Below are 15,157 nucleotides of genomic sequence, written 5' to 3' on the forward strand. Positions count from 1 at the left end.
AAATACAGAGGAAATTTTGTCGAAATTTCTTTGAACGCTATGTTCAAAGAGGTGTTTTATATTTTAGTTTTAGTTGGACTCATGTGAGTCAAAACCACTCACGTCTTGGTTTATTAAATGGTTGAATATTTTGATCAAATTCTTTTATTTGAATATTCAATTGTCCGAAAAATTGGGCGCTTACAATTATGCGCATCAGAAATTGTCAGAAAACAGTTTTCTGTGCAGTGTTTGATCCCAGTTTTCATAAAGTTAGGAGGAGAGTTAGATTTTTTGTAAAACACGAAAGAGTAAGGTTTGTGGGTTAGCTTTTAAATGCAAAAAGTCTCATCACTTTTGGATACGTGTGGAAAGAAGTTGTGCTATCTAGAAGATAGCGTCAAAATTTTTAGTTTGCTGAAAATTAGGATTTTTACCAAGTTCGCGCTATAATTACTCCTAGTTGGGATGAGATTAGGAATAAGGGTTGTACATGAAAAAGTAAGTGTACATATCATAGTTTTCAAATAATCAATTGGTGTACCATTTGGAAGAATGTATGAAAAACTTTAGCAATGACAAGTTGAAAACCTACTGTTTGATTGATAGATTAACTGATTTAAAACATCTGAAGCTACTACTATCAAGTCATTTAAGACATCTAAAGTTGCTGCTATCAAGTCATGACAGTGCTTGCATGTATAGGATGACATACATACTCAGCAGTTATCTATCACTTGAAACTCTTGCGTGTAAAATGATGGAGGTACTCATCAAAGACTTGAATTTGTCATTGTTCAAATGTTCTGATATGAAAGTTTTCCTAAAATCTTGCCTTGTCTTACATATTTATCTTTCTAATTTTAGGATTACGAAGCTCGTGGAGTGTACAAATTCACTAGTTTCTTTATTATTTTAAGTTCTAAGATCATAGACAATAGTTTAGACTGGACAACCAAGTTTTTGGTGTTATTTCACGTAATTTGTTCTCGCTTTAACCTATAATAATTTGGTATGGCTTTACCTTATGCATAATAGTCGTCTAAGAGGCATGTGTAGTGGTGGAATGAACTTATTGTGTCCAGTTTTTGTTGCCAAAACTTCAAGTTGCATCGGCACTTAAGCTGTGTTTGGTTCACAGATTTCTATTTCAAGAAGAAATTCAGTTCCTGGATTTCACTTTGTCTGAATATATTTTCAGTGAATCCCTTTTTGTATGTTTGGTTAAAAAAAAATGATTTCTTTGTCTCCTACTCTCCTACGCTAGAGCCCTCAACCAAACTTTGCAAAGCACTATAGCAAAACCCTCAAAAAGTGGATCAGTATTGCGAACCACTGGATCAAACCTCGCATAACACTACATCACACCCCTGGAAACCCCAAAATTTCTCATTTTTCCTGTGTGTGTAAACTTTGACGTCCATAATGGCGGCAGATCGTGGTAACACATGTAAGGATCTAACAATTAGCAGCGAACATTACTGCTTTGTAGAGATGGGCGGAGGTTTAAATCGGAAGATATTATGCCTTAACACTTCTTAATCAAGAGAGAAGGGAAACAAAGAAAACAACTTCCATTTTATTTTTAAGTAAGTTGGTTTCTTCCATTTCTACATGCCCGGAGAATCTATTTTCCACTTTTCTATTTTCCTAGGGTTGCCAAACACATTTGAGTATTCAAATTTCTGGAAACCATTTTCTTTACCCCACTTCTCCGTGAACCAGACGGAGCCTTAATGTTATACCATTTGGTCCTAACCAATAATACCACTGTTTGAGGACGGTGATCAATATGAAAATATTCTCTTCTTTATCTATTCGATCATTTTATAGATTTCCAGAAAATTTTCATTTGTGATAGTTGTACTGATTTATACATAGGTCTTTGACGTTGATGTTTTTCTGAAAAAACGACACTTTCCTGGTGTCAGATGGTGACCCATTTTTTTTGTAGTCGTTTTTTTCCTAGGACACTTCACATGTGTCGTTTATAATATTTTCAATTTTTTTTAAAAAAGGCTAAATTAGGGCCGATAAAAGTTCTCTATCCCCAAATCTACTGAATCATAGCCTAACAAAGCCTACTATATACAGAGAAAGCCCATTACAGGCCCATATTCAATTGGATCAATTTCTATCCTAACACAAAATTTGTGGAAGCCCAAACTATAACAAAGCCTACTACATACACACAACCATTCTGCCAATTCATCAACTAGAATGTCCTCATCCCAGATAAAAACATAATTGTATTCCGCCACCATATCTGGATGTAAGAAAAGCTTAGCAAACCACCTGTTGATCATAAACGTCAAATTAAGCCAAAATCCAAGAATGCACATTCAAAAGAATAGAGCTTCACTCAATCGCGTTGGTAAAAATTACCATTTTGTTTGATTAATAGCAGATATGTGTATCGCTCGATGGTTCCATTCCAAGTCATTCCACTCGTCCACAACACCATCATAATGGAAAACCATAATAACAAAATCGCTTGAAGGAAACTGCAAAATAAAGTGCGAGAGATTCATAAACCACAAAAAAGAATAGATACAAACCTAAACGAGAGGGAGTAACATGTTGGTCTCAAGCACCTTTTTACCATTTTGTTCACATTCTTTTTTTGCTTTATTCCAACCGCAATGGCGAATAAATTCATGAAACGCTTAGCATTTTTCTGGTTCAAACAAACAACAACAAAATTGATCTTAATTCAGAATAGTCAATAGAGTTGCCAAGAAATTGAATCGCAATAACAGTGATTTTCACTGTTTTATTAATCAGATGGAAAGTTAACTACAGTCTACACAGTCAACATTTACAATATTGCTAATACTTCTACTCCAATCGCAGCATGCCATCAACGAAAGAATAAAACTAATCTATTAAATGCCTACCAACAAAGATATTATAAACCGCCAAGGAAGAAAACTTTCACTTAACTTACAGGCAGTTGCAACTTAATAAGAACCATAAGCATTATTACAAGCTTCTTTTTCTTTTCTTTTTTTTCCTAAATAAAAAACCTTGTATTCTTCTGCAAAGTCAGGTACTCCCCATCTTGTTAATTTCTGCAGATTCAATCCAAACTCAGTAAATTTTAGTCACAAAAGTAGTTAATCAAAGGCAATTTTAGTGGAAGGGCTTGTAAATCTAAGGTTGTGAAACCACTGACGTATCTTGCTTTCATTTAGTGACCTATCAAATAGATATTTTACAAAACTGCAACCGAAGAAACCTTCTTATTAAGATGAAGCAAAAACAGACAAGGGGCTTAATGTCAAACCATATGTGGAATATCCTCTTATGCAATTACGTACCAGAATAACATAGTACTTTTTCAGGGAAAAGGAATTCAACAATGGGTATGAACAATAAGTATAGTTAAGTAGAAGTTTCATACTTGTTAGTAATCTGTCGCAACAAAAGCACTCCCGATAAAGAAAACTAGAACAAGCAAAGATGTTGTTGGAAGGAGATCGCATGCATGATCTCCTAGTCTTTGATCCGGACAGACAGAAAAACTGAAAACAAAAGGCAAAGAAAGAACATGAGACATCTTTTCAAAAGGTAGAAAAAGTAGAGAGTTAATCCAAAATGCGAGCAAAACTAAGTAAAACAAGAAGTAACATATAATTTTTCTTGAGTTTCTAACATACTAATAGCAATAGAAAGTCAAGGTAACTCAAACTAATGTCAATATCCCAAGATGAAGTATGTTTTTTTCTTTAGTGATTTGACCAAGTTTGGGGATCATGGTAGAATAATCGAAATCTATATTTTGGTATTGATATCAGGAACTAAATTTCAGGCATAATGCTCTAACTGATGGACAAACAGGATCAGAATCATGAGAAATCTCTTTCGTACATCATTTTCCTGTGTATCTAATAGACATGCAATTTTTAAATGATATATCTAACCGATAACTAAATGTATACATGATTTCAACACCATGCCACCAATGTTTATAGCATTTAGAAAAAGAAGTAAATTTAGATAAATGAACTAACATAAAGGGATAATAGTATCAAGAACAATATCAGTGAGCACAGGTAAACACCAAACAAGAAATGGTGGGCATCAAATCCATACACGATGGAATGTTGTATGAAGCTAAGTAGGAACTTGACCTCAGAACCAAACTTATGTGCATTCGGAGCATCCGAAGCTGGTGGGACAAGGACAGCGTGTGACTTGGCGATAAGCATTCTGTTCATAACTATGTCGATACCCGTCGGCACTTGACATGTGTCGTTTGGTTTAAATACAAAGTGTCCATAGAATACCCGCCTTCATACGAAAAGAAATGATTTGTATCACAAGTCCCATCAGGTCATCTACTATCTTTAATTAACTGCCTTTCTAAAGCTACCAAATATAGGGGGAGTGATCCTCATCAACTCCCACATTACTGAGGCAATTTATCAAAAAATACTCCAACTTTACAAAGAAATACAAATGTCTTCTGTTGATGTATCGAGCATAGTACAAAATATCGCGATATATATCGAGAAATTGAAAGTGGATATATAAATATCACAATATAGGATTGATATATTCCAAGAATCCAATGCAAATATCCCCGATACTTATCGATATATCGAGATATTTCGACGATATAGTGGATATCACAATATATCACCAAACTTGATCATCGGGTTAATGATAAAATTGAAGGCTTTTGCCACCGAGCTAAGATTGTTCAAATTGATATTGAACCCGGTTGAAATTGGAAAGAACAAACAAAATTCATGTCTCGATATGTATGTGACCGATGTAAGGTCGACTTTTAGAAGGAATTAAGGAATTAATAGATTGCTAGAGCGGGGAAGAAACTTGAAGCTTGACTTTTCTTGGCAACCCATTAAAGGAATTTGAAATTTATCCAAATTGATTGAAGATTGTCAAGGTTTTGTATACCGCTGCACATGTCACAAGAAAGTCGAAGTTGAAGGGGCAATTCAAAAGATGGATGTCATATCCATTGTGACTCATCAAGAGCATGTAAAGATGTGATCACCGAGGGGTGACGGACTCGGAGATCAACATATTAATTGTATTTGAAATGACTGAATTCGTCAGTAATTGGTAGCAAACAAGATCATAGGCTTTTGAGAATCATGCCGGAAAAATGGTATCCGTATTCGGTAATCCGTATCCGGGTTTGTTGTGTTAGTCTTTTTCCGGTTTCATTAAAAGAGGTGGTTAACTTATGTCAATTTGCCATTGTTGTTGTTATTGATTTATTACGCTTTTAGCTTCTTACAATCTTACTAATACTTAAATAATTGCAATAATTCACAAAACACAAAAGAACTTCCAATTATGTGTTTACATAATTATAATTACATTAACCAGGCAACGTTGGAAATTATTTATTAACTAGCAATTTCCTTGGGTTCAGTGAGTTTTTCTTTTACATGCGCAAAACCATATTTTAAAAATTATCCTTGATATTTGTCGATATTTATCGATATATCCAGGATATTTACAGATGCCCCAATGTAAAATATCCCCACATAGAGGGATATATCCACGATACATATCCATAAATCAGAAGTCGATATATTACCCTATCCTGATATTTTGTACTATGGTATCGAGTATGATAAAGATAATTATCACGGTTAAAATCAACAGATTACAAGTTACCAAACACAAAACTTTCATTTTAATTTTTATCATATTACCCAAAGCTCCTCCTCATAGGACACCAAACAAAAAGATTTCCCACCGCTAAACATCGCCATTAGCATTACGACATTACACAACGTGATTGCCTAACAAATAATTGTCGCTAATATCAACACACACAATGTTGAATTTGGTCATTTTTAATTTCTAAACTTTTAATTATGCATCTAGGTTTCATTACCAAACGCAAAACCAGCTGACAAATCAATGAATCACTAATTTCGAATATGATTACAATACTAATATGTTTAACTAATTTCAAATTTGATTACATGTTTGAAGATTATATGAATTAATCATTGACGGATTAAAAATCGTCAAAATCTAACCTAATCGCTTAACCATAATAACTGAAATCAAATAATTGAAATTACCTGAAGAGATTGTAGATTTGATGTGATTGAGATTGTAGATTTGATGAAGAGAACAATTTGAGGATCGATCAAATATTATGAAGAGAAATTGAGGATTTTGAGAGTGATTTGGGAGCGAGATTTTTCTTATTTTTGTGAGAGAGAAGAAACAACTTTTTTTGGGATGATTTTTTATTTATTTATTTTTTCTATGGGTTGTGATCCGACGTTCACGGGGAGTTCAACGACGCATGTTGGGCGTGCTCACAAAAGGACAAAAAAGAGCGTCGGTAGTCTTGTCTTTTCTTTTTAAATCTGGTGTAGTGATGGAAAGGGTATAGGCTTGGGCAGTGGTGTCTCCAAGACTATACACATAGTTGCATAACCATATAAGAGAAAGGCCGAAAAAGAGCCAAGTTGAGGATTTGAAACATGAAATGACGAAGAGAAGAGGATGCACATGGAAATGTAGTCACAAGTTAATTTGTTGCAAGCTATACAATGAAATGATCCATAGTCACAAATGTAATTCTCTACAAACTCTACTTCTGATTAGGTATAAGTTACTTAAATTCTTTCTAACGGAGTTTGTGCATCTATGAACTATGGGATGATTCATGATCTTTCTACTTCTGATTAGGTATAAGTTACTTAAATTCTTTCTAACGGAGTTTGTGCATCTATGAACTATGGGATGATTCATGATCTTTTTGTTTAGTGGTATTCATGCTTGTGCACTTTAAAATAATTGGGTGATTGGAAGATTCAAGTGTAAGAACAAGAAGGAAATTTGAGCTTGGTCAAGTTTTGACTTAATTGGTGCAGGTCAATATCACAACAAGATACTTGTTGTTCTCGCTTATCTAAAGTATCCATAGCTTTGTGTCACTTTCTTAAATCGCGGCTTGTGTGAACTATGAATGCTAGTAGCGAGACCTAAATAGTTATATATCAATATCCTTTAATATATGCACACTTAGTACTTGTTATTAGGCTTATAATACCATGAATGGAGTATTTAATTTAATTTTGTAGAGAAAGATATATAATTGGATGTATTCTTCTTTCTTGGAGGTAATACTTATACATAAAGAATCTTGATATACAAGCTATGTATAAAGGAAATAAATAACAAAGAATATATAGCAAATATTATATAAAAGGAAACACATGAGCTATGTCATGTGTGTATCCTTAACACTCCACCGCAAACTCGACTGACCTGGAGAGACAAGGTTGGACCGCAGAAGTTGAAAACGAGGCTTGTGTGGCCCTTTGGTGAAAAATATCGCCTAGCCGATCGTGGGAGGGAACCAACCGACTCGGTAAGTCCCAACAATAAGACGTTATTGAATGAAGTGATAGTCCAACTCAATGTGCTTAGTCTGGGCATGAAACACTGGGTTGGCCGGCAGCCATGTAAGTAGTGCTTATGTTGTCACAGAAAAAGGTGATAGGGCCTAAAACCAACAATTGGAGCTCTCGCAGTAGATGAGAGACCCAAATAGTTTCAGCACACACATGAGCAAGAGATCGATACTCAACCTCAACATTGAACGCGGAAACAAAGGGTTACTTCTTGGCAGTCTAGGAAACCAAGGTGGAACCCAATTGACACAAAAACTAGTGGTAGAGCGGTGGGAATCCGACACCCCCGGTCAAGATCATCGAAATAAGCCCGAATGGCTAGGGAGTAGGAGATCGAACAACGAATTAGTAAGCCACACTCTATAAAACCCTTAAGGTACCGAAGAATACATTTAGCCGTAATCAAATGTAGAGTACGTGGAGCACTCATAAACTGCGCAATGTGATGAACAACATATGCAATGTCAAGGCGAGTGAAAGCCAAATACTGAAGGGAGCCAACAAGATGGAGATACTCAGTCGCATCAAGTAAGGGGTCTCCACTCGAGGTAGAGAGCTTAGACTTGGCACACACAGGTGTGCCACAAGGTTTACATTTCGTCATAAACTAACGCCAAAATAGATCAACAATGTACTTAGTCTATGACAGATGAAGACCACTGGCAATATAGGTGATCTCAATACCTAAGAAGTATGAGAGAGATCTAAGGTCCTTAATCGCAAATTCTGCTCCAAGAATAGAGATGGAGGATAGCAGAGATGGAACATTTCCAACCAGAATAATGCCATCAACATACAGTAATAGAACCATTATCTCTGATGAGCGGCGAAAGACAAACATAAATAGATCTGCATGGCTCTGAAGAAACCCATAATGAAGAAGAAAGGTGTTAAGACACTGAAACCAAGCTCGAGGAACCTGCTTAAGACCATAAATAGCTTTATGAAGTCGGCATATATGGTCGGGATGAGTAGGATCAACAAAGCCAGGTGATTGGCGCATAAAAATGGTAACATCAAGAAAGCCATGGAGAAAGGCATTCTTGACATCCAATTGGCGCAAGGACCAACCATAAGATACAGCCAGACTCAATATTGTCTGAATAGTAATAGGTTTTACTATTGAACTAAATGTCTCATCATAGTTAATGTCGCTATTGATGAAAGCCTTTAACCACTAACCGAGCCTTTAGGTCGCTTTTAATAGAACCATCCGATTTAAGTTTTAGTCTGAACACCCATTTGTTTGGTACAATAAGCTCACCCTTGGGAGGAGGGACAAGAGTCCATGTCTTGTTCTTCAAAAGAGCATTAAACTCGTCTGTCATCGCCTGATGCCATTCAAACCGAACAGCCCGCGGAGTAACAAGCTGGTTCCTCGCCGAGGAAGTAAGCCGGGCAAAGAAGTGCACGAGGAAGAAGGTACCGCACCGTACCATCAATGCAACCCTTAAGTCGGTGAATGCCATCCCTGTGACCAGTGACCATAGTATATCCAATAGGAGAAGGTCCAGACCCTGGATCAGAAGAGTACCCTTCTATAGTAACGACAAATACCGGTGGTGAGAAGTGTCTGAATTAGTAGCCAGAGAATAATTACTAGGCTGAGAAGAGATTAAAGGTGGCACAGTCACTGTAGGAAGATCATGAGCAAGTACTGGACCTAGTGCAATCATTGTAGGGTGAACAATAGCGGATCACTCACCGGAGGAAGAGCAATGGCGAGAGTGCTACAGGAACTTGGCCGAGAGGATCGGCCCAATGGCCGGGATTAAGTACCGAACAAGAACCCAATCTGTAGGAGCTGAGAAGAGCCCGAAGGTGAAGACGACCGAAAAGGAAAAGTCCGCTCATCAAAGCCGACATGCCAAGATATATATACTATGCCGAGAGAGCGGTCAAAGCACTTAACTTGTACCCCTTATGCTGCAGTCAATCTAAAAAAGACACACTCAAGAGTTCTTGGCAAAAGTTTATTAATCATATAAGCTCCTAAATGTGGATAACATGCACAACCAAAAATACGTAAGTCGAGTAGGATGGGGACTTTCCATAGAGACGAAATAAGGTGATGACCAATCAAGAATAGGAGACGGAAGATGGTTGATGAGATAGATTGCGGTAGAAATGGCATCAACCCAATGACTCAAAGGAACATGACTAGTGATGAACAAAAGAGTACGAGCCATATCGCTTATGTGGCAATGTTTTTTTTCGCTAAAACCATTCTCGTTTCTAGCATGTGCGCACTTAAAACGATGATGGATGCCAAGGGAGGAGCAGAGTTGCTTGAAGTTACTATTATCGATTCCCTCCTCCATCACTTTGGAAATTTTGAAGTGTATCGGAGAATCGAAGTTTTGATATGGGCAAGAAAATTTTGAAAATGATCAACACCTATGATTTATGTTTCATAAAATACAAATAGGTAAAGCGTGTAAAATCATCGCTGAACGTAACATAGTACTTTGTAGCCGAATGTGAAACAATAGGAGACGCTAAATATCGAGTGGACAAGAGTAAAAGGTGAAACAAGACTAATATTGTTAGATATTTTAAACCGAGGCGCCATGGATTTACCCATAGCGCACCCTTTTATAGAAAGACCGCCAGGTGCTTAAACTCATATGACAATAATTTATTCGACCCTAAGAAAGACATAACTTTGCTAGACGGGTGTCCTAAACTACTATGCCATAGTGATGAAGATTGGTGAGACACATGTAAAGCTTGGACTCGAGGCGAAGTTTAAGGTAGTTTGTAGAGACCATCTTTACATTGACCTTGAAAGAGGAGACAACCATTAGATTTATCAAAGACATAGAAGTGGTGTTCAAATGCACACAATACATTATTATCATGGCAAAACCGAGCAATAGATAATAAGTTTTTGGCAAGATAGAAGGGATTGTTGGAAATTTATTCCAAAAATATACTTATTGTTAAGTAAACAAGAAAAATCAAATTGATATAACAAATATATCATGAACAAACCTTTAATTTCAACAAACAAACAAACCTTTTAGTTCAACTAATGAACTTAATTTACCACTTATTAAATCCGGTTCCTAGTGATGATCACTATGTCTTTAAGACAGATTTTCCCTTCACGGTGCTTGAAAGTTGATGGGAAACTGCCTCCCAAGATAGAATGGATTTCCTTCTATAGAAAGCTAGCACTTCAATTCTATATACTCAACACAACATAGTATTTGACTAAGAACGTAAAAAGAGAAGAGAAATATCGAACTCGTGATCCGGGTGTGTCTTTTTCTCCAAATTCATCCACTATTTATAGGTGAGTAGTGCCTCTTCGAAACAACACACAGACTCTTTTTAAAAAGTAAGCAACTCTTTGAAAAGTCACATGTTTCAAATGACACACCATTTTCGGATAAAAATTAATCGCTTCAACCGCCTATTTCGAAGGTCACACCTTTTTCGCATGATGCACTATTTCAACCAAAGGTGCACATTTCGAAGATCGCGACTTTTTTCGACATAATGCACTATTTCGAACCAAATCATTCTTTTCAAAAGGTTTTTCTCACTTTACGTCTTTGTTTTAAGATAAACCTATTTCATCTCAATTTGGGATAACTTGGGAGATAAATTACTCATTCATATCTCAATGGATTTGTGCAAATCCATTTTTCTAACAGGATAACATAGACATTGTTAAGACAAAACTAAGAAGACCCAATAGGAAGTGTCATGTTACCCATGTAAGTAATAGGGAGCTAATCACTATTGCCAAGAAGCATCGAAGTTAGATCCAATGTATGGTGTGCTTAGTGGAGATAGTTCGGTTGCCAATCATATGAGTGGAGGCACCCGTATCCAAGTAATAAGCATGATCATAAGACTCGCTATGGAATATAACCATCACTACAAGAAATGAGGGTTTTAGCAACGCTTGCAAGCGTAGCCAATACCAAATAAAACCGTAGCAAAATCTAATTTGCTACGCCTTTAGTGGCGCTAGATAGTGGCGAACAAAAGCTTATGGGCAACGTTAAAAGCGTGGCTAATACTCTTTCTTCTATCCACATTTAAAAGCGTGGTGAAAAGACCTAAAAGCATAGTTGATAATATTTTCAATTGCATTTTATAAAATGTATATTTATGTCCGAAAAATCATTAGCAACATTTCAAAGATAATTAAAGCAGTCCATCTACAACATTTTCAAGCCGTAGCGTAAGAGACACTATTGGCTACACTTTCTCATGTGTTACAAATAGAAATACATTAGCAACGCTTCAAAGCGCTACAAATAGAAATACATTAGAACGCTTCAAAGCGTAGCCTGAAGTATGAGCTTTGGCAAAAAAATAGGACATTTGCTACACTCTTTATGGGTTGCAAATAAAATTACAATAGCAACACTTTAAAACGATTAGGAAGTTTTTATGTTTCAGGGTTTTGGCTACACATTAGCCATAGCAGTATGTGGTTTAATACAATATCAGGCTTTAACAATGTTTTAAAGCGTAGGTAAAGACTTGAACTGCTAGATATTGTTTCATCATTAGGCACACTTATTAGCATAGCAAAAGCCCTTACAAATTTGTCCTGCTTTTAATTTACCCCTGCTTTGAAATTGGTAGCAAACAATAAAAATATAATCCAACAAAACTTTTCCATAAGCTAAATAAACGTAAGTCATACACTTCTCCAAATTCAAATACACAAATTAAACATCACCCAAAATGCATCATACATACTATACACAATACCATATTTATCCAAAAATACTATCACTAGCAACATCCAAAATGTAACCCAAAAAAGTTGTGAATGCATCCAAAATGTTGACGTTAAACTTGTCATAGAAATTTTGTCCAACTTCGAATCATAACATTCATTCTTCCCAAGAACCTCATAGTCCTCCCTCACATCTTTAAGACATTAGACCCCATGACTTGAACTCTGCAATTGGAAAAGAGATAGTGAGATTAGAGAGCCAAAGAAAAAGAGAAGGCAGAAAAAATAATGAGATTAAGGAACCACATAAGTTTAAATTGGAAAGACTAAGTTAATAGGGACCCCTTTAAGACCTCACTTTGCCTGTCCAACGGTCCAAAATTTTACCCTATTTCAACTAATACCAGAAATGGTATACTCTTAACCTAGATAGGTGTAAGTTTACACATTCATTCCTTGTAAGCACAAATATATTAACATCCCCTCTATCAATAACTAATTTTGACAACTTTCTCATTTTCTATTTTTCGAAAGTCACTCTATACTCCTACTCACTCAAATATGTGATCTCCTCATTAATTTCACCTTGAAATAGTAAATCCTAAAAGAGAGACACCATTCAAACTTGCTTACCCAAAAAAGGCATACCTTACTACCTTACCTCATTAAGTCAATCTACACTCTAAAATTTATTAACACAACCATACTATTTTCTCTTAAAGTGAATTTATTCAAACTTGTATATGCAATATATACTTAGTAATAGAACACACACTACTCACATCAGCACCAAGTATAACAAAGATCTTCAAGAAGAAACAAAGTCATATGACTAGTAAGATTAAAAAGAGCAATAACCCAATTCCCACTTTGAATATTAAGTTGCCCACCACCTTTCTTCCCCAACTTCAATATCTCAAATATCAGCCCAGTCTCACCTCTCTTTCTGAAAGACATGTGGGCTACTGGGGTACTAGCTAGGAACTACGGTCGAAGTTTGGAAAAGAAGGAACAAAGTGGTATAAAATATGGATGATAAAATATGCAGTAGGTTAAATCTTACCACATGAGAACTGGCGAATTGCGACATCAGAAATTCAAGTTTCAATTCAGATGCAGCTTTCCAACTCTGCAACTCCTCAAACCTTAGGTCAATTTCAACTAAACAAGTTGTGATCTCCTTAGCACGTTGTTCAGACTCATGTGCATGTCTCTCAATAACCTCTGCTCTCCTCCCCCCTTGCCTCACTCTATAGTTGTTAAGAGTATTATTTATTGCCTTGCCTCTTCTTTTTACTCTCGATGAGGCAAGGCAATAAATACTAAACATAAGAAATTTCTTGTAACTTTTGAGCAAGTGCGGAATCAAATGATAAATGAATGTGAAATATATATCGAGAAGGGATGTTTGATTCAGAACAGCTCTTAATCTGAAATATATTAAGCGCTGCGCTAACCTTGTATTTGGAGGCAAGAAGAGCAAGTTCTTGAGCAGCAGAAAGATCAGGCACACCAGCTCTAACAGTGAATCCTTGACGCAGGAGAGTCTGCGCAATACGAATGCCAGCTTGACCAGTTGCACCAGCCACGAACACTGTCCCCCCATCCTTACGTCTAAAGTTGCCTAGAGGAGATGAATTAATTTTTGTGCTTAGATATGAGTGGGAACAGATGTGATTTGTGTGCTTGAGATCATCTGGATGGAGAGTGTCGTTTGCAAACCTCTTAAATTTGGCCACGTCAGATCATATATTATCTACTCCAAAATGAGAACCAACAGTGATGCATGGTACGAACAAGTTTAAAAGTGTATTTAGCATTGATTTACATACTGCCCATGAGCACTGTCACAACAAAAGAGATCTCATTTTCTATATTTATTGCTCTTGACTATAAAACATAGATTCAGAAAGACTCATTGTCCTCAAATATAAAAGGAAATATTTTCCAGGAAGCTCCAGGATTGTTCGGTTGATACACTGATGGTACTCATTTTGTAAAGAGAAATGAAAACAAATCTAAAACAAAAATACAAAACTCTCATGCTTACAAATAACTGTTAATGACTGAGTGGTGGAATGTGGACGGAACTAGCTCTGTTTTTTAACTGATGGAGATAAAGGGGGGCCTTAGCCCTATGTAAAAGTGGAAACAATTACAACTAACATACACTACTTTAGTCCAACCAGAAAATCAATACCAACATTATTCCTCATCTTCCACAAACTACTTACACAATTTGAAGCTTTTGAATTAAAAACAGTTCAAAGGCTTTCACACAAAACCCATTAAAGCAATCAACTTAAAATTCCAGAAAAAAAAAATTACGGCAAAATGTTGAAGACGCCAAACCTGATCTTCCTTGTAGTTATAGAGCCACTTAAAAAAAACCCCAATTAGCTATATTTCCTGATATCAAGCTCACAAAGAAAATAAAAATTATAATAATAAAACTAAATATTCCTGGAATCAAACCCCACAATGTAAAAGTAATTAGTTTACCAAAATATAAAGGTAACAAAAGCAATTCGTACCTGAACACAAAGCTTAGCTTGAGATCCGACTAAACCGGCTTTTATATAACCAAAATGTGCAGCCTTTGCAAAAAAAAAAAAATCACCAAATTAGAATCATCAAAACCAAAAGCTTTAGTGGGTGTTTGGTTCTCATTTTTTCAAAAAAGTATTTTTTCTTAAAAAACACTTTTATGAAAAAGTATTTATTCTAAAAACAGTTTTTCAATAAACATGTTTGGTTGTGACTTTTCTTAAAATCTATTTTATCAAATCAGATTTCACACTTGTTTCTCGATATATTTTAAGATATCATTGGATAAATCACTAAAGTCTAAAACATCCTGGAGAGTTCATTTGCCTTTTAGCTCCAAAAAGTGTTTCCTTCCAAAGAAAAATAGTTTTTAACTTAAAAACAAGTTTTACCTAATTATCATAAAAACAAGTTTTGGGACCAAAAGTGTTTTTTGGATTTAAAAACTATTTTTTTTAAATAGAAACCAAACACATTTATTTTTTCAAAAAAATGTTTTTTCACTAAT

At 35.7% G+C, this 15,157-nt stretch overlaps 1 long non-coding RNA gene across 2 annotated transcripts; it reads right to left on the reverse strand.

The window, feature by feature from the left end:
• Positions 1–12,020: 12,020 nt before the first annotated feature.
• LOC147507522 (uncharacterized) lies at positions 12,021–14,855 on the reverse strand. Of its 2 annotated transcripts, XR_015217694.1 has the most exons (5): positions 14,637–14,808; positions 14,455–14,511; positions 13,825–13,946; positions 13,560–13,726; positions 12,021–12,327 (listed from the first exon to the last, which is right to left on the reverse strand). It is a non-coding gene; the product is annotated as an uncharacterized LOC147507522 (long non-coding RNA). The 2 variants fall into 2 exon arrangements; XR_015217693.1 differs by lacking the exon at positions 13,825–13,946 and having other exon boundaries at positions 14,637–14,855.
• Positions 14,856–15,157: the final 302 nt, after the last annotated feature.

The sequence above is a fragment of the Coptis chinensis genome, chromosome 3 (assembly GCF_015680905.1).
Source record: "Coptis chinensis isolate HL-2020 chromosome 3, ASM1568090v1, whole genome shotgun sequence".
In the NCBI taxonomy this organism is placed as follows: Eukaryota; Viridiplantae; Streptophyta; class Magnoliopsida; order Ranunculales; family Ranunculaceae; genus Coptis; species Coptis chinensis.